The sequence below is a fragment of the Anser brachyrhynchus genome (genome assembly GCF_964034855.1).
Source record: "Anser brachyrhynchus genome assembly, chromosome: 14".
Taxonomy (NCBI): domain Eukaryota; kingdom Metazoa; phylum Chordata; class Aves; order Anseriformes; family Anatidae; genus Anser; species Anser brachyrhynchus.
Window position 1 is genome coordinate 17,730,083 of NC_137709.1, and position 20,661 is coordinate 17,750,743.

Genomic DNA, 20,661 nt, shown 5'->3' on the forward strand with positions numbered 1-20,661 from the left:
TCACTAAAATCACATCACTGAAGGCATGACAGATAACATGAACCCTTGATACCACTCCAACTGAACCTTATCGTGTGTACCAGGATGAGAAGCATTATACAATTCTATAATCTCTATCACTATATGGTGAGCACTTGCAGTGACTAGGAATCTAGAATTTCCTTTGGGGAGGGGAGTTATTTTAACATATTTGAAGATAGACTCCAGAATTGCGTAATGCCATTACGAAAAACATAGAAATTTCTTTGTAGCCATTGTTCAATCTTTATGGATTCTCTGGATCAAGTAAAAACATTCTTATTTTTCTAGTGCCATAAAATAGACAAAAATGACTGAATTAATAGATTTACACAGCATTTCAAAATTACTTTTAATGTTTTCTAGTATTCTGTTTCCAACATTTTTACATGGGTGGGACCCCAGACCAAGGTTTAAAATTATGCAAAGCTGGGGAAATGATTTTTACATCAGACTGCAGGCTTAGCATAAGAAGAATGTTTTGAAAATGAAATATTATAGGCAATTGTTACTTGTATTTGCTGCTATTGGAATGAGTGTAATTGTTATTAATAAGTAGGTAGTTTCTAAAACTATTTCTTGTTATTCCAGACGCATTCAGGCATGAAGCCACAGCTTTACATTGTCAGAGTGTACGCTACATTTCTCTGTATGGATTTTTTAAATTACTGTGTATGTGTGGATGAAAGAGGGAGCAGCTTCCTGAAGAATGAGAGAATTTGGCTACACAATTGTTTAGGTAAGTAACTGTTTTTTGGTCCATCCAAAGGATGGTCCACTATTCAGTACTATTCCAATTATTCAGCTATCGTTCAGTAGCATTAATCCTGTGTTTAACATTACTCCTGCACCCACAATCTACAAAAGAACTCTTTTTTGTGTAAGAACAATTCACTGAGAGTCATTAAAGTCAAAAGGAAACGTGATGCTCATTTTGCCTGATCTCCCAGAAAAAGATAGGTCATATTATTACATTAAATGACTTCTACTAAATTCCATATCCTTTTAAAAGAGTTTTACAGTAATGACTTCAACCAATAAACTTCATTATGTTAAGAGAAAAAAAAAATCAATGCTTAAATCATTTTTAGAGTTGTTTTAAGTCTATTTTTCTGTTGTGGTCTTTTGTATTTTGGATCGTTTTATGCTACTGAGTGCAACAAAAAGGAGTTTGCTACAGTCAGAAATCTCTTTCCCAAGGAAAAAAATGCATAGAGCAAGCAATACTTAGCCTCAGTTTTTGTTAAATTTTTCTTCGATGAATCAAGACTTCAGATTATAAATGTCAGGGGCTTTCCCATATTTCTTCAGAAAATAGCACATTTAAGCCCATGCCCGCCTTTCATAAATTCTTATTAAATTTAGTATATACATATGACAGGAAGCCAAATGGCATGAAAACACTCTGCATTCCTTTTTTCTGTTTTATATAGAAATATTTATGGGACAACATAACATGAAATTTTGTTCTCCATTATGCATCTTGGGCCTAAAAAACTCTTAGAAGAGCAAATATCAAGTTATTTAGGGCCCTATGGCATTATAAAAATGCAAAAAACATGATGCAAACACCAAATACATCTACAACACATACGGACATTTATCAACAGTGTCATATAAATCCATTTTTGCAGAAACCTATAATACTTAACTTTCAGTATCACATTGCTCCTTTGTCAAGAAAGAAATGGACACAAAAATATTTTGTTTAAATTATCTGATTTAAAAAAAAAAAAGTGGCACACTAAATAAGTCTCTGCTGATGACCAGTGCTATTTTGCTATTTCAGAGATTACTGAAACCTTAACTTCTGTGCTTACTTCGATCAAAATCTCCGGACCACTGAAACCAGGGCAGGAGCTGAAGTGGAGTTTAGGACTTTGGAAGAAGCCACCTTTAAAAGCTTCAGCATTGCCAAATGAATCTGTACTAGTATTTTCCTAACATCACCAGTCTAAAGGGGTTATGGGCAGCCTAATCATCCAACATAGTACAGACAATACATTTTTGAGTCTTTTATTGACGAAATGATAAAAATAATAAAAACATGTAATTAAACATAGACAGTTCAGCAGAATAAGTGATTTGGTCGATTAAAACCGTGCAACATCCCTTGTTAAAATATTACCTTTGAATCCATTTATTTTATATAACTTGTGAATTTGTGAACCTTAACTGAAGACATCAACAGTCCCTCTGATACAAATGTCTCGGTGCTTGTTAGCACCCTATGATGCTACTACTATGATGCTACCATGTGGTTAGCATTTTGGCAGTCGGCTGTTCATGGATTATGTTCTCCACAACACTTCTGAATCTGGACTTACTTGCACTGGCATTTACTCTCAGCCTCACTTACTGAACACACACAAATGCATATATATATATATATTTATGGCAGTTCATTTGTGGTAAAAACATTTATACACTTAGCCATGTTTAACAGGAAATAAAATGGGAGTCATTTAGAATGGTGGCTATTGCTTTAAGATTTTTTTTTCCTGCAGTACAGCAGATGGATGGCTATAATGCCATCACTTGATACCATGCCGAATTGTGACTGTGTCATTTTGTTAGAGACTGCTGATTTTGTATAGAAATTTGCTGTTGGATTAGGGTTTTTGCCAATCCTGGCGGAAGAAAAAGGCTATTTAATGTGTCTTGAACTGCCATATGGTGTGGATAAAAGAAGTACTTCCACGGCAGTCATGAAATCTGATGCATATGAGCAAGTCCATGTGGCTTTGGTACTTTCCCTGTCACATAATGCACCTGCTGCAATCAGGTAATTTAGATGAAAAATCTGATTGTCATAGCTCGTGATCCTGGCTGTACCTCAGTGTCAGAAAGCAGCACCTCCTTCTGATGTTCTCAATCCAACCGTCTGAACTGGGATGTGAAGCGAGGCGATGCCCAGCTTATAGCACAGCTGATTCAAATTATCCTTCTGCATCATGGTCACCTAGCAATTCACACTTTATGCAGAATATTCATGCAAAATTTCATGACATTTTACTGCTGTATCTAAATCTCACCATTCTCTTTCAGCGTAGATAAACAACATACTACAGAAAGAACTGACAATAACACAGCCTCCAAACCAAAGAGAAACAGATGAGCCTCAGCCTAATTCTTCCCGTGTTCAGGTGTGATAAACCACACTCTGCTTCTTCATCCATTTCTTCTGCCAGCATCTGTTTCTTCTGCCAACACTGTGAGTCTCCCTGTCCTTCACTTCCCTTTTTTCTCCCCTTACTCCTACAAAAACCCAGAAGAAAGCAAATGGAGGCAAGGACATCTTCAATCTATAACTACAGTTTTCTTCTCTGTTGTGTAACAGGAGAAATTCTGGCTCCACTCAAGCTTCAGTATTTTATTCACTATTTTTAATGCAGCAGGCATTCTCAAAGATGTTCAGCACTGAACAGTTATCCTTTACAGGATACACAAATGTCACCATCACACAAGATCCTATACAATTATGTCAATGCGAAAACCACTAGAAAATTCAACTTACTGTAATGGCATTATTCTTTTCTGCATTTGCTTCATCAGATGTACTATTTCTAATTCTTAGCCTATCACACTGCAGCACCTAATTTTTGGACTTTTAGCTTCCAAACTGGCATCTGGAAACATCAGTCTAACACCTATTCTCCCCCTACAACATGTACACAGAACTAAGCACCCCAGAATGAGATCCATACCAGTCAAAATATGCTTCAGAATGAGGCAGCTCATAGGGAGCCAGCAGCAATGGGTCTGCATACCTTACTCTAGGTTGCAAAGAAGGATGTTCTGAGGTATGAAGCTTGTCTCCTTAAAAACTTTTCAACTGACTGGCACAAAATCTTTCTGGTGAAAGTGATACATCACATTTTGTATACAACACTCCCATGAACAGAGTCCTTGGGCAGAAAATGGGAGAAGGAGGTTCAGATCCTACTTCTGCCTGAAAGAAATCAAACAGGAGTTTCCTAGAAAATGCCTGAATTACAAACCTATGATATAATTAGGGGACATCAACCACCCTGTATTAGAAGCCAGTGGGCATTAAAGTTTTGTGTCCAAAAGGAGGTTCTGCCAGCGCGCTACAGTGTTTCCAGCAGCCACCCGCAGAGGAGCACCAGGTCCAGCACAGCGCAGTCACGAAGCAGATGCTGATAGGCCCTGAACAAACAGGGGCACCCAAGGGCTGAAGCTTTCTGAGGAATTTCAAAGAAAATAATGACTAGTCTGTAGAATTAAGCTGCCTTCAGCACTTCTTGATAGCTGAGCAGAATTTTTCAGGACTGTAGCTTGGATTTAAACTCAGTACCTCTGCCTAAATCCCACTTTGGGATGTGCCTCAGTGTAGCATACAGATTAGGGAAAACCCTACTTCTTTAGCTACTGCCTTCCCTGCAGAGATACTTGAAGCCTTCTATTCATTTGTTAAAAGGAAGAAAAATTCAGGCTGTCTGTAAGACTGGGACCCGGTCATACTTAACCACTTCTGGCAGGAATGTTTTGTCCTAACATTTACATGAAGACCATGAACGACTCCTCGATTCTGAATAAGGCAGCTTTCTAGCACAGAAAGCACGGGGCAGTACGAAGGCAATGAGACAGCTGGAGACAGAATATCTTTGTGTTTATTGTACACCAGAGCGTGGTACCTCAGCCCAGCTCCAGAGCTCAGCGAGCAGGGCCTCCCAGGACCTGCATCCAAGCCAGGCAGCCCCCAGAGCTGGCGTGGCAGGCACAGCTTTGGCCACACAAGAGGTCACATTCTGCTAGTTTCTCATCACAAAAATCAGTCACTTCACCCAACTGCTTCTAGGAATGCTCCTTAATTGTATTCAGCCAGAATTAGCTTTGCTAGCAAAGACCAAATGAAGCTGCTGAAGCTAACCTAGCTCACTGCGACTCCAATAGGTACAGGAACTTCACACCAACACACCTCAGAAACAACACTGGGCAGGGCACAGCAATCGACTGCAATCAGAAAATAATGTACATATGAATCTTAACACATGTATGCCTTTTCCTAGGCCTCTTCTGTCCACATAGCAGCTATTTGCACTAGCTGGTACATCAAACTGCTGCTTAACAATGCTTCACATGACATTGTTTTGCATAGGAAAGATATGAAAAGTTAATCAACACCACCTCCCACTAGAATATATTCAATAACCTGTCACTCACAATCTGGGGTTTGCAGAAATATCCCTGACTTCAGAACACACATAGGCAGTGCCGGGTTACACAGGTTATCTGTGTCAAACACCACACGCAGCTTTATCAAATAGCTGGGTCCAGCCTTAAGCATGGACAGAATTTTTCTCCGCTGCAATGCTTACTGAAGTACTAGTTACAATGCTGTCAGTGTAATAAACAGCAAGTACTTTCCTGATGGCATACCTTTAAAGAAGCCAACAGATGTCAGGAGGGTTAAACATCCTAATGGTGTTTGGAGAACTATGCTGACCAGGTGACACCGGTGCCGTGGCTCAGAGCGTGCACCCTGGTGCAGTATGAGTATCCTGGTCTTGCAGAGCTCTAGTCCCACAGCCTTTGCCTAGCTTCAGCATGTGCTGAATCTATGGATATTAAATTACAGATCTCAAGTAGATTGAGAGAGGTGACTTATGAAGAAATAAAGAGAACACAAAGAAGAGTTTGCTCAGTCTCAGTGTTCTCACCGCACAGGAAGTGGGTTAGAGTTCTTCCTAATACAAAATCAGATACTGAAAAGTTTATTCTTCTGGCACTAATGAATGTAATGGGCATTAACTTTTTTCATGCTCTTTTTTAAGGTATTAGAACTTCTTAATACCCAGCATAAGCATCACTGACATCTTACCATGACAAACTAGCAACAGCTGCTTATGTTTGTACTTAAGATACTCCTCCAGCCACTCACCTGCTCCCACCCTGCTCAAAACGTCTTGGAGGCTTTTACTACTTCTCACCACTCGAAAGGTCCATTTTATACCATAAAACAACACCAGCCATCTCTCAAGATACATCTGCTCTTACTGCTACTAGGATTTTCTCATCTATGGCTTTCTTATTTCCAATGTGTTGGATTTAGTTTAGCAAACAACTTTGCTGGAAATTGCTTTGTGTGCACTGCATGTTTTGCTAAGTGATATTTCCCCAGAGCTGGCAGCTCACTCCATAGTAGCAGATGTGCGTGTTTTAGAAAATCACTACCATAAGGAATAGCATAATTATATTTACTGCTGTTTGTTACAGCACTACATATCGAATAGCAGGGATACTGGTACAATCAAGACTCGCAAAGAACTTCTTTTTTTCCTTGGCATAACACGTATAACTACCTTTATTTCTCTAATCGCACCTAAAGATTACCTGCTAACTAATAAACTTTTCTTAAGTGTAAGCCCAAATGAGGGCCTGCAAAAGCCAATGGAGGACGTGTCTAAGTAAGAGAAGACTTCAGCTATATCCTTCAGGTTCTCCACTTAAAATTTCACTCTAATACTGGCTTCTAAAAAGGTTAAGTTATTGTAATAGAACGTGTACTTTTGACAGACTATCCTGCTAAATTCAGTGATATTTATGAATAACTTATCTGCTATCCAGAAGTTACATGAAGTTCTACAAGTATTTAAAGCTTACTATTGAAGATCTGACTGAAAAAAGAACAAAACCCCTTCTGCATTATTTTTAAGTTCAAAACAAAAGAGAATTAAAAATGCAGGAAATACTGTACAGGGAATGATAAAATTTCAAAAAGATTTTACTGAAAACATGTTGCCTGAAATGTTCCAGAAGCTCTTTACTTGATAAGTGTTCTTATCCCTTTTTGTTTCATTTCTGATTTGAGAATACGTGTCGATTTCTGCATTCGTTATTTAAATTTCAATTGTAGCTCCATTAGTCCTAGATATGTTGAGATTTTTTTAGCCTTTTGAAATCTTATTCTATTCTCCACACATAAATGAGGCCAGAATAGCTGTTTTAGATTAAAGGAGCAGAAAGAGAAGAAAAAATACTGTAGGAAATTAAAATTACTTCAGTTCTCAAAATGGCAGTGCCACCTATCACAACATCCTCTTATGAATGTGTAGCATATCCTTCAGAATCCAAGAACACAGATGACAGTACAGAAACTTACGACTGTGAGACTGCTATAATTACTGTTGTACTTCTTAGATTTTCAGAGGAGGAAGAAAAGGGTGTGTGTTTTCCCAATGATGTTTTTTTAAGGTTAAACTATTCTGTACATATGTTTTCAGCATTAGTTACATTTCTGATGAAAGACGTGCTATAATAGTACCAGATAATCATATGAGTAAAGAGTAATGATACCTATGACCATGCACTAGAACACTGATGCACAATCTAACCTGGGCTCTGCACTGCAAAAATATTTCTAATGACTTCTGTACAGAGCGATTGTGAGGAATTAAGGGGAGGGAAGACTTAAACCCACTATAAAATGTAAGAACAACGAAAATAAAGAAGCCAAAAATTCAATTATTTCTGGCTGTAGGTCATAGGTTCAAATCCATTAAAGGTATTCGAATTATAATCATTAGCACTTTAGGGCATTAAGGGTCTGCTCTTACAAGTGTTACTGGCTGGTTCAGAAAATATAGGGTTTAATTTGTTGGGGAACTGGAGAAAACCAAAACTATCTATAATTATTCCTATCAATTTCTATATAACTTATATAACCATATATCTATAACCATATAACTATATATCTATTGTTAAAGTATCTGAAGTTTCATATCATCTTCTGAGATAGGAAAACAGGAGAAGATGGAAAACAGATTTTACTTGTGGGAAAACTAAATCACAGAAAGCTCATATCACTTGTCTACAACAATCAGAAATCCTTTAGATGTGAGGTTGAGACAAATACTATTGTCACTTGATCATCTCTCGTACCAGCTTTTATCAGCTGGATGGTGAATAACATGGGGCAAGATGTACTGAAGACTGATAGTCGTATAGTGCGTGAGGCGTTAAACCCTCTGTGTCTCTTGGAATGACCCATGGGTTTTTCCTTAACTAGAGGGCAATTATTTGGTTACATTAGTCAACTCTTTAAAAGACACAGCGACTGTTGCAGCTCCCTCAAAGATTCTTCCAGTGTGTTAGTGCTTACATGAGGTTCATTAATTGAACAGTTAGATGTCTACTAACGTAATGCCATGGCCATGAACAAACAGGAGCACAAAATACTGGTAATAGAACTTGACTCCATAATAAATCTAACAGATAAAATCAAGGCCAACCATATTAAGTCTACATAATATAGCATTCATCTTTTTGATGCACATGTTTCTGACAGGTTTTAAATTCCAAAACAGACACGGTTTTATTTCAACAAACAAAAATATTGCCTACCACACTTCTGAACCACCAGTATCTAAATAGCAAGGCACCTCAGAATTTGTAACACACACGCTTTTCCTCACAAGTGTTAATGAAGCAATCAAGAGCTAGTATCTTCATTTAAGGCTGGGCCTCCAGACGCATATTCCACACATCCTTCCCAGAAACACACAGACAGTCTATGTCAAACAGGTAAACTTTGATTCTGTGATTCCTCAGCACATCTTACTCACTATACTGCTCCTCTTTCTGTGACAGCCTTTATGTTCCCTTGACAGAACTTGAAAAATACAGTCTAAGTAATAAACAGCAAGCATACCCTCCACTTTTTCCCTCAAAATCCAACCCACTGAACTACAGCCTCTCCCGTCCTAACTCCTCCAGAGCTTCTTTATTCAAACACAGGAGTGTTACCTTAAAAGGTTAAAGACAGAACTAAGTGCAGAAAAGGGAAAAACAATTAATTTCAAGCCTTCTTAGACCTAAGCAGCAATGATCACCCACATACACAGCAAAGGAAATCCAGCTGCAGGTTCCTTGCTGACCTAAACTACAGTGGTGTCCCAGTAATGGATCTGTAACTGCATAAATACAGGGATTTCAAAACCTCTCCTTGGTCATCTTCAAAGGCCTTACACACAAACTGCTACTAATGGCATGCTAGTAATCTTCCCTTCACTTTATTTTTGCAAGTCTCCAAATCTTTGAGGACAAAGCTGAGGAAAACAATACCTGGAATTTATTACATCTGAAGAAAAGGACAAAGTTGATCTCATATTCACCGGCAGCATTGTCACTGATACTGGAAAAGACTTTGAAACACTAGTCTGTGGAAGTCCACTGAAAATCTTTTCCTCAGCTAACCCATGGGCACTGACTGCCGTGGCGAGCTGTTCTCTCACTGAGCAGTGAGGTCACTCACCGCTGTAGTGGCCGGAGGGCCACTACAGGAGCTCAGTTTGTATCCACATGAAGTAACTCCCTGCATTACAAATGGCACAGCCCTGTTTGAACCATTTACTGGAAGCTGTCCTCAGCCAGTGTAATGTCCTGAAGAGATCTCAGGGAATACGTGGATAGCGGCTACCTGTCAGTGGCCATATTCAAAAACCATGCCCAAGAGCAGACAACATATTAACGAACAAGTGCTGACATGCCAAGCACTCAAAGCTTCTCACCGGCGATTTTAGTGTACCAGTACAGAGGTACCATGCTGACCAGGGGTGTCTGAACCCCCCCGTTCCCTCAGGCAACTGTGCTCAGGAAGACAAGAAGCAAATATTTTATCCTACACCAACTATCCAGCATATACTTCCCCCAAAAAAATCTCTTATTTCATCTCCTTCTGTAACCCTACCTTCCTACTCCTGCTGTACTATGCTGTCTGTCCTACACCGAAGTTTATAAAGGTACCAACTACTGAGTTTATACAACTGATGACTACTGTCTACAAATAAGAGGCTCCGTAAGCCTGCAGATTATTAGCAGAGGAGAAGAAATCAAAGCAGAAATGACAGAGATGACAAGTGATGAACAAAGTAACTTTAAAAGAAAAGTTCTTACTCATGCCATTACCCTTCCCCAGGAAGTAGAGTTACTATCCACTTTCATCTTTTGTGGCATTCAATTTTCTTTGACTAGCAGCAGTATCAGCAGCATGACAGAAGGTGATCCTCTCAATAATTAATGTTTTTTTTTCCAGATAAACAAAACTTGCACAAGACATATACAAGAAATTGGAAAAGTTAAATCAGATTCTTTTCTTCTTTAAGTTTCCAAAGGTTTCCTATTCAATAATTGTCTTGTCATTCTGACTTGCTTATTTATCTGTATTTTTCTATTAATATTCTATTTTTAGAAAATGTTTTACCCCTCTGAAAAATCTGTGTTCTTTAGATAAATGCTAACATGACACAATGGGAAGTAAACAAAATGTACAGAACTAATTCCAGTTTTCTCTATCATAAAACCTTTCCAAACTTCCCAAAGACTCAAGAACCTTAGAAGAAACTTGGGGTCATTTTGATATATTTTTATTTTTTATATTAAGACCAAGTGAAACTCAAGAGTATTCACTGGGTTGTTTTTATCCTGAGACCTTTCTTTTAAAATGGCATTTATCCTCTTGTTCAGAGCCTCAGTGCACTGCTACTATTGTGGTATCTCAACATCAGTATCACGAGAAGAATGTTGCATGGTAGAATCTAGAAAAGGGATTTATATAAATCTGAATCAATCTCAACCAAGACGAGATTGGTCTGAATGTATTTTCTCTTTATCTTTTATCTTTAATAATGGGCTTTGGTTTAGTCCCATGAACACATTCTTACTGCAGCAGAGAACACTGCATTAGGCCACCCACCTCTCCTCTTCTTCCTGGTTCAGAAGCAATGACGCACAGCAGAAGGTGTTTGTTCAACTGAAGCCAGAAAATCTGTTCGCATGGCTGAATTCAGCGAACTTGGTAATGAGTGAGAAGTCAGTAATGCTAACAGGTGTTGGAGCACTACAGATTTCAGCTATCTGGAAATGGCAGCGGTACTCAATAGACACAGCCTTCCACCTCCCTAACCGACTTGATTTTGATGGGACTTCGATGCACTGTGACCCAAAGCTGAAATAAAATGAGTGCTTCCTTGGCTTTCCGTGGGCTTACAACCAAATCCGAACTGAAGATCACTTCATACAGTTTGCGCAACATTCAACCAAGAGTTATACTCTGATCTGACAGTCTGCAAATACAGGAGTATAAATATCCTGAGTATAGGAGTATTCTGCAGGAAGGGTGCTGAGGACCTTTGTTTTGGTCCTGCTGCTCTGAACAATGAGAATGCCTTTGCAAACAACAAACAAAAAACAAACATTGCTACCACGTTTTTATTCCATATACTTGTGGACTCGGTGCATTCAAAATCTAAAATGTTTAAAAATCCAATTTTGTTGGTCACACAATTAAAAGATCCAATAAAGTCTAATAATTAAATATAATGCATATTGTGTTTTGACAGTACAGGAGTTTGATTTCCACATACTTTATTTACTTTTTTGAATCAGGAAATGAATTTTAATATGCTGCAACTCAATATTTAATTTTAAACTGCTTTTATTGTAATACCCAGCAGCCTTTTTTTTATAATTTTGTGAGAAAAATTACTTATTTAATACTTATTCCCTTTATTTTATATCTTTAAAGCAATTAACAAAACAAAACATCTACTTTTAAAGGGTGTGTTCTTACAAGCAAAGGTAATGGTGTTTGGGCATTTCCAGAATTCTGACATTGGTAACCTTAAACTAAACGAAATAGTTTTGGAAAAGAAAATTCACATTACAATTTGAGCCAGAAGCAGCTTCACTTTTTATGGAAGTAGCCAGTTAGCAAAGACTGGGGAAAGTTATAGATTGTTTACATAGATAAAGAGGTTCACTCTTTAAAGCTCTTATCACAAAAAAAAAAAAACAACTGTATGCAATATATCTTCACAATGTTGCTGCAACAATTTCCGTATATGACAGCACATAGTATTTAAACTTTGCAGAGTTCTCTAATCTAAAATTCCCAAATGTTTCAGCTAATAGAATGACTCTACCGTTTCCATTTCCTTGCTCTGCAATGAAAACGAATTACAATGAAAATGAATCCAAATAATAATAATAAAAAAATCCTTAAACGTGGCCACAGTGGTTAAAAAAGGAAAAGCATCACATTTCTGATGTCATTAGCACCCAAACCAGCAACACTAATCTGTAAAAAAGGATTAATGAATTCTTCAAAATATTGATTTTCTTGACAGAAAAATGCCAGTGTTGAGAGTGAGACCAATTTTTTCTCTATACTAGAAAACTTTCAACATGAGAATAGTTATAGCTGTCCTTCAGCTGTGCTAATGTTAGTAACAAATACGTGTCCACTATAAACATTCAAGTAGTGCTAGCAGCTATACTTTAAATAAATTCACACAAAATATCCTACTTAACTTGCTGCCCTTATAAAGGATGTGTGTGACTCTGAGGCTTGCAGATTTACTCAAGCCACTGGCAAACATGCAGAATGCAAAGAACCCTCTGCTTTTCCTAATTCTTCTTCATAGATAGACATTTTACTAGTAGCAACGTATTAATGCCATTTCTGACTCTTCCAGTAAACTGAACATAAATAACTGACATGATCGTTACTTGAAGGAAAGAATGGGGCTTTTTGAAGGAAATAACTGAGAGGGGGCAAATATGACCTCTGATGATCAGACGTCTAAGAGAGATCACGACATAAAGGACTCGCAGCACAAGTTAGTCTTTACACAGCAGAGACAGTGGGAGTGGAAACACCTGGACCAAGTTCATCGGCAGAATTTTGGAACCCATAGAACAGGAAGAAAACATAGAACAGCAAAAAGATACTCCTTGACTGATATCCTCCTCTACCCTTGTCCCATCCATTTCTGGTTGTGTTTTCTTCAACCACCAGTTCCACTACTCTGAGCTGCTCATTCAAATTTTATGCCTCCTCCTGTCTATGTCACCTCAGTTTTTCTTTTTGTCTTATGGGTATTTTTGTTGTCCTTTCAGGAAAATCACCCAGGCTGTGCAGATTTCCAAGCAGATGATAAAAGGCATTTTTCTCCTCTCATAAAATTTCAAGTCCTTGCTCTAAAATATAGCAGTACTATAAATTTTTCAAAGGAAATCTTTAACAGTGAAAAGCAATGACTTTTCCCTTGTCTCATTGTGAACCTTTTTTGCAGGGCAAAGTAGACCTGATACAATAATGGAGCAGACCACAGGTATAGAAAATCCCATCCCCAAGCGGCTGACACTAGTAAAATTACAGGCAATTGAAAAAAATAGCACAAGGCAAGAACACTCAACAGGCTTTAAACAGGGCAATCTGCTGCGTTCCTTGTATGGATAAATCTCTCTCATATGTAAGAAAGTATAAATTTGATATTCTATTAAAATTTGAAGTCTAAATGAAGTTAGAAAAAATACTGGGTAGCTCATAAATTGGTCAGGTAAACCCTTATTAAGGTGGTTTTTTTTGATATATCTATCATAGAATGGCTCAGGTTGGAAGGGACCTTAAAAGATCATACAAGTTCCAACAAGTTCCATGGGCAGGGACGCCACCCACTAGATCAGGTTGCTGACGCTGCCTTGATATTACACTCTACATCAGAATGTTTTTCATGTTGGAATTTTCTTGAAAATATACACTGAAGTTCTTGACCAGGCATACTATTGAGATAGTCACATCTTGCTTATTCAGAGCAGCCCAGAACACATCACCTCCTGCGTTCTTGTGCAGAAAAGAAAAGGAGGTGGCAGGGCAGTCCAACCTCTATATCCTTCCTTATGTTAAATCTAAAATCCATCATGCTTCCAACCCATCAATTCAACACTTTTAAAAATGCTTCAAATAAAAATCAAATTTCTTACCTTTTCTGTGAAATAGCCAGGTTTAAATAGGACCTTCTTTCAGAAAGACTGCATAAATTTTAACATGATTTAAAAGATGGAAGAAAATCATTTAACCCCCTTCACTCAGCAGTGTGACAGGGTACGTGAGAGCTGCAGCAGTGGGTTGCTGGCTCTTTCTCTAAAATTGAGCTCATTTCCATGACTGTACCTACACCAGCTGTGTAAAGGTAGATGTAAAGCAAGTAAGCAGGTATGGAAGTGATGAAGTTTGACACTACTATAATCCTAAATGATACCTGCTAATAGAATGCTATAAATAGGCATAATGAAGAAAGTGAAAACATCCAAGAATACCCATTTCTCTCTCTGTTCATCAGTTAAATGACTACACTTTTTTTTTACACAATTTTGCTAATCTTGACCTTGATAAGCCTGAGAGGTGGGTCTGTGCAAACCTCATGGGGTTCAGCAAGGCCAAGTGCAAGTTCCTGCAGCTGGGCTGGGTCATTCCCAAGCACAGACACAGGCTGGGCCGAGAATGGATTGAGAGCAGCCCTGAGGAGAAGGACCTGGGGGTGTTGGTTGACAAGAAGCTTGACTCGAGCCGGCAGTGTGGGCTTGCAGCCCAGAAAGCCACCCGTACCTTGGGCTGCACCAACAGCAGCGTGGGCAGCAGGCAAGGGAGGGGATTCTGCCCCTCTGCTCTGCTCTTGTGGGACCCCACCTGCAGCCTGTGCTCAGCTCTCACTTGAGTCAAGCAAGCTTGGGTATCAAGACACAGAAAAACTATCATGCGTTTCAGTTATTTTCCAAATCAACAGCCAAAAATGATAATGCTTTTGAACATAAGTGTGTATATATATATCGTATATATATCGTATGTATGTTCTTCTCTCCAAATCAGCATTTCTCTATGGGAATTCCTGCAATATAAAGCATGTGATAATAACATAAAGTGCTTACTAACAATAAAAAGGCTACCACAATTTTCATTTTTTCTAAGAAGAATATTTATATATATCTTCATCTATATTTTATCATGCTACAAGAAACATTTTATAGAAGAGATAATTCATGTGACCTCTCAAGAGGCAACCACACTTCCATAAAGATAACGACACCTCAGTAATTGCAATGCTGTAATAGCATACAAGCAGAGAAAATCGGCATTTGAAGTAACATTTTGCATTATCGTTTCTATATTGCAAACGATGAATTTGTTTGAACTTTTCTGTCATGCAAGTACATAATTTGCCTTGAATTTAGAAACTATTATTGTCAGGTGACTGGTCTTCAGCCTTCAGATCACAGGGACAGTCTGCAAACTTCTGGTAAGACATGGTAGCGTTTTATCCATTGATCTGTTGCCATTAGGAGGAGTTAGAAAATAATCTTTCTTTTGGCTGCTTATAGGTTTTTGAGTCAGTATCTGTCCAACAGCTGAGAGCATTTGCATCTTACTTTCCTATTTAATGTAGGCTTCCTATTGGCTTCCTCTTGCTCTTTTAAGTACTGCCAATCCTATCTATCCCAAGCCTACTCAAGCTTTCCACAGGCCAATTCCAATTTCTAATTTAGCTTATCTCAATTAAAATACCTCCCTCCACTCAGCATAATACTTAATGAGTACAGTGAGGAATTCCACTTGTTAAAATGATGCAAATTCAGCAAACATGGGAACACCCCTCACTCAACCATCGGTCTTCACTGCCATGTAAAGCAGAAGGTGTTCCTCCCAACCTCAGGAGATGGCTAGCCACTTATCTCACCTAATCTTTAGAAGTGAACTGCAAAATCACTGGCCATAAACAAAGAATGAGAATTAGGCAATAAGAATTGAGACCAAAAAGTTATCAGCCTCAGAGGAAATAATTTTCAGAACAAAATAACGATATACATTACTGACCTAAACCACTCCTTCTGGACGACAGGTAAGTTGACAATTTCCCTTGATATCAGCACAAATTACACTGATCCCTTCATGTTAGAAAAAACACATCAGGGATGACAAGAAAAAAAAAAAACATGGAAAACCAGTCGTTTCAAAATATATATAAGGGAAGTTTAGGCAGCTCATGGAATCCCTTGAGTAGAAGTTTATGTCTATCTGTAACCATAGGAATATGCATTTACCACAAAATAATAAGTACAATAGGTAAGTAAATAAAAGTAACACAGTAGCTAAAGAATCATTATCTTGACAGGTTATGACAGCCACACAGCAATAGGCTTCCTGCCATCAAGAGAGTCCCTGATACCTTCCTCATTCTTGTGATACACATTCTCTGGAAAAAAAAATTAAAGAGACAAGCTAATTTCCGATTGCATAAGTATGCAAGATTTGGAGGTGGGAAATCTGCCCAGTAACTACAAGAGTAGTAGCTATATATAGCAAATTATAAATATCTGTAATTCAGCTGCGTATCTTTTGAATTCATACATAATACAATTCCTTAGGTATACAGCACATGACAACCTAATTTACAGGGCCCGGACAAATCACAGAAACCGTGGCAAACTGCCTTCTGATTTTATCAATGGGTTGCTTCAGAGATTATCTCTGTAACACAGATGAGAGCATAGCAGGCTATCTGCATCACTGCTGCCCACCAAACCACCCGCACAGCCCTGCTGAGAAAGTGCATTACACGGAGTATTCTGAGCTACACTACAATGGAACGAACTTCCATCTCAAATCTTCAACTTTCAGGAACAGGGAAGAACAGTTCATGTAGATATTCATTTTTCAGGAGTCAGCAATGAAAGCCAATCTGCACTGCGAAACCACTGAATGTCACAGCTGCTGTTTCACAGGCCACACTATGCCCAAAAGCTGAGGGACAGTGATTTATGTGTACATGCAGGTGCCATATAACAAAGACGGGAATGAAAGCCTATTAGAAATGGCTGTTACTGTCCTGGTATTTAGATCTCCTGGGACCTGAATGGTGATCAATTTCATTAAATGATCATTCTCAGCTGCATATAAAGCTTCTGTTTGAAGTAAATACACCCAAACACCAAAACGGTCTGGATGTGAGACTTGGGCGTTCACATTTAACATGCAAAGGTACCTCACACAGCTGTTTGCACTGTACCATCTCCAGTAGCCATATTTGATTTCATACTTAACCTTGAAGAACAAAATGTCTCTAGCTGCTTTATCTGCTATGGAAGGTAGAGCTTCGGCGTGAGCAAGTCTCCCCAAGGGGCTGATCTGTCCCACCTGAGGAGCCAGAAGGCCCCGTGCTGTGCCCAGGGAGCTGGGTGCCTGCACAGACACCTGAGCTTCAACGCCTCCTTGGCCCAACGTGGCCGTGCAAGCACCCTGTTCAGAGTCGAGAAAGACGGCATGCCCAGACACCAAAGGGACCCAGTGCTTTCTACTGATGAACGTTTGCACAGACGCTGCCTGAAAGCTATCAAATCTTTAGCATGTACCACCTAGATGACGTCATACTGATCTGGAAAAGGGGCACACGAATGTTTTTCTGTTAACAATGAACGAGCATGGTCCACAATGAGACCATTCAAGTAGAAGTTAACACTGAAGGTTTCACTTGCCACCTGAGCTGTCAATTCACTGCAGAGACACTGCCTTAGTAAGATGTCCTTGCTTAAAACAGCTTGAGTGCTTAAATAGGCATGAAACTTAATCTATTTTCCAAATCTTTAGTGAAGTCCTGTAAATCTCTTTTCACCCATTCTTTCAGTTTGCTTGGGGAGTTGTCCATCTATACAGTATGAGAAGACCTGATGCTCACTTCCAGTTGTTCTTTCTCCAGCATTAAAAAAGCTGCAGATATGTGTACATCGTCTTTGAGTATGCCTCACAGGCATAGTAGGTACACTACGTATAAAACAAACAAAATCCAGCATAGGATGTAAAACCTATTTACCATTTTATTCCAAGTTTTCTTAATGAGAAGGCATTTCACTGCCTTCTACCTACAATTCTCCTCTTACTCTTTTATCTCGAACCACATGTCTAATTTTATATTCCTGTCGACATATGCATACCCATAAATACACAGACTGTAACCCTTATATGTTGGCACTTTATGAATACTAAAGGGAGACAACAATGCAGAGGGATTAGTGAAAGCTGTTGCTGTTATGAATACAGAGGTTCGGTGCTCTGTGCCCACTTGTGTACTTGTTAGTTTATTTCCTTCAAAGAGGTGAAGAAAGCACAAGCACCCAAACACAGCCTGTATGCAGCGTGAAATCAAGAGATGAGCAGGAAGATGCAGTGCCATCAGTTTATTCATTCGCTTGTATTTACAGATGAAAGCTGTAATCTTTTGATCAATGTTGAATTGTAGGCATTTCATAATAAGCTTACACCCCCACACCTGTCAACAAATTAATGTTGGCCCTTGCTGGCAGTAAATTCTGGGCAGAAATGCTGTAGTAAACCAGACAAGATAAATGCATATAGCAAAAATATTTCTAGCTTTGGGAAACAAACATACAAAAACCATTTGCATTCAGATTTAAATGCATAAACAACCTACAGAATTATAATACTAATGGTGCCAAATGAACTGATAAAATGCCATCCATTAAAGCTGGTGGTGTAATATTAATACCATAACATTACATTATTAAACCATGACATTAGGATAACATTAATATCAATACCATTCACAGGAGATCCCAGTACAGTCTCCAAAGTGTACAGCTTTAACACAAAAAGCAAAGACAAGAAGCACTGGATGTCCAGTGACATCCTTGTGATTGTTATGTGCCAAAGGGCAAGGTAAATCCAGCACTAACCCACCTAAGTGAGAGAATAGACATATTTCTGGGCCTGTTAATGTGCTGTGGCTGTGAAACACTGATGTTCAGTTTTCAGGTACACGTTACTTGCGGAGAAAGACTACTAGTACAGACCGCAATGTATTCTTGCTTTAGCCAACAGAGAAAATAGACGGTTGATCCTTTACTAGATGTGATTCCCTCAGCAATGTCATTTTAAATTTATTTTTTAAAAATTACCCTGTTTTGCCATTTCTGCAATCTCAAGGCTGTGCCTTACCAGTGAAGCACAGAAAACGTAAATACAAGCCTAAAGAAATTATACACACTATGTAGGGTTTCAGTCATCATTATTTAACCTGAGTACTCTTCCTTGATGGACTGACCAGAGTATTTCCTCTGCAGATTGTTTAGGGTTCACACAGTCATTTTTACGTGTTCACTTAACTACAAACTCCACTTGCAGGACAGCTGACAAACTCAAAACCAGACTGTATGCAGGCAGCAGCACATCCAGACAGCGATCAGTTTACCAAACCACACACATGAACAGGTGTCATTTTCAGTGTAAGATACAATTTTCTACAACTTTTCAAGACTAGTGTGGTATTTCCTACAGAAAAATATGTTTCAACTTGAAAACGGAAACTTAGGCCTAGCAAAGAGCATTTCCAAGATCACTTCTGTATTGCTCTAGTTAGCTGTTCCTCTCCCCAAATCCCCATTTCTTTTCCATGATTTTCACATGCTTTTGGTAGGGCTTTCTCTCCACCTAAGCCCACTGAATAGCTTATGTTTTCTTCTTTCTTTTTTCAATCTGTTATCTCCATAAACTTAGAGGAGCTGAATACTTAAATTCCAAAGACACTGCAGAAGGCAGTCGTCTCATTGAAATTCTGAGCTGCCAAATTCTCTCCCGCTGAGTCACCTGGGCCCAAAACTCCCATCCAAATCTGTGTGAAACACCTCTCAGCACTGTGTTAAGTTCTTTCACAGAATATCTTTCCTCCCTCAAGAAAGCCCATAAATCCCTCTCAGAAGTGCTCAACAGACTAAAGAGGGAAAGGAGTGTGACTTGCAAGGCACCTGTTAAATTCCAGCCTGCTCGTTTGCTCACTGCTGCACCCTTCCCCCAGTTTTTATTTACATGTTGCTTACTTTTTGTGTAAGCAGGGACCTCATTTTCTTATTTGCGTGTACAGCATCTGCAGGAAGGCATTCCATACAGTACATATAACAGAGTAACAGCTTCGTAAATTCCTCTGGAAAGTTAAAATTAAAGAATTATCCTTCTGCATTGGAGTTATGCAATTTTTTTTCCCACTCTAACAGAAGCACCTTTCATTAATGCCTACCAACACTTTCAGTTCATTAATTCTGATTCTGTAAATGGAAATGAAAACAAGTTCCTCCTCAGAGACCCCTTTTAAAGGCAATATCTCAAGTCTGTGACTATGTGTCAAATTAAAATCCTAGAGTTGTGAATTCATTTGTGAACTGAAGCCTTAGGCAGCACACATGCGCATCCCTGTAGAGACCTTACACAGCACACACAGAGCCCCCTAGAAAGATTTTTAGCAAAACAGTACTGCCCAGAAGCAACTATAGTATAGCTCAGACCAGAAAGCTTTTCCTAGTGATTTTGACACTTCTGGCATCTAGCTGGACTCTGATTTAATCAAGACCTTAATTTAATGACATTTAGGGTGGAATGAGCTTGCCTGAATACACGCAGCCAGTGCCACATCAAATACCTTATGTATCCCACCTACCACTCCAGAAGGCACGGGGTTACTGCCAGCCCGGTGCTGCTGGCCCAGCAGGGGTGTCCTGGTGCATCAGGCATCCTATGCGGCACCACAGCTGTGTTTCAGCACCTAAATCACCCCTTCAGAGAAATAACAACATCATGTAAATTCGAATCAGAGAAATAAAATTGGGGCCACTAAATACATGTGACTTGCATTACAGATGTCCCATGAAGTTCGCAGTCCCCAGATCCCCCCAAGTAGCTCCCAGTACCATGCTTATTCCGCAGCTGCCAGTAGGGTAGGGTGACCCCGAGAGCAGCAGAAGCACTCCCTTTGTTACGCTGCTAGCAGCTTTCCTGCC

General features: G+C 39.0%; 1 long non-coding RNA gene across 2 annotated transcripts in view; it reads left to right on the plus strand.

Annotated features, from left to right (window-relative positions):
- Positions 1-20,327, plus strand: part of LOC308177792 — a 40,315-nt gene extending 19,988 nt beyond the window's left edge. Inside the window, exons 2-3 of one of the 2 annotated variants that reach the window (XR_013939406.1) lie at positions 610-757; positions 1,808-20,327. This is a non-coding gene — a long non-coding RNA (uncharacterized lncRNA). Of the gene's footprint in view, positions 1-609 lie in introns of both variants that reach the window. The other variant, XR_013939407.1, reaches the window with a different exon arrangement.
- The last annotated feature ends 334 nt before the right edge of the window (positions 20,328-20,661 follow it).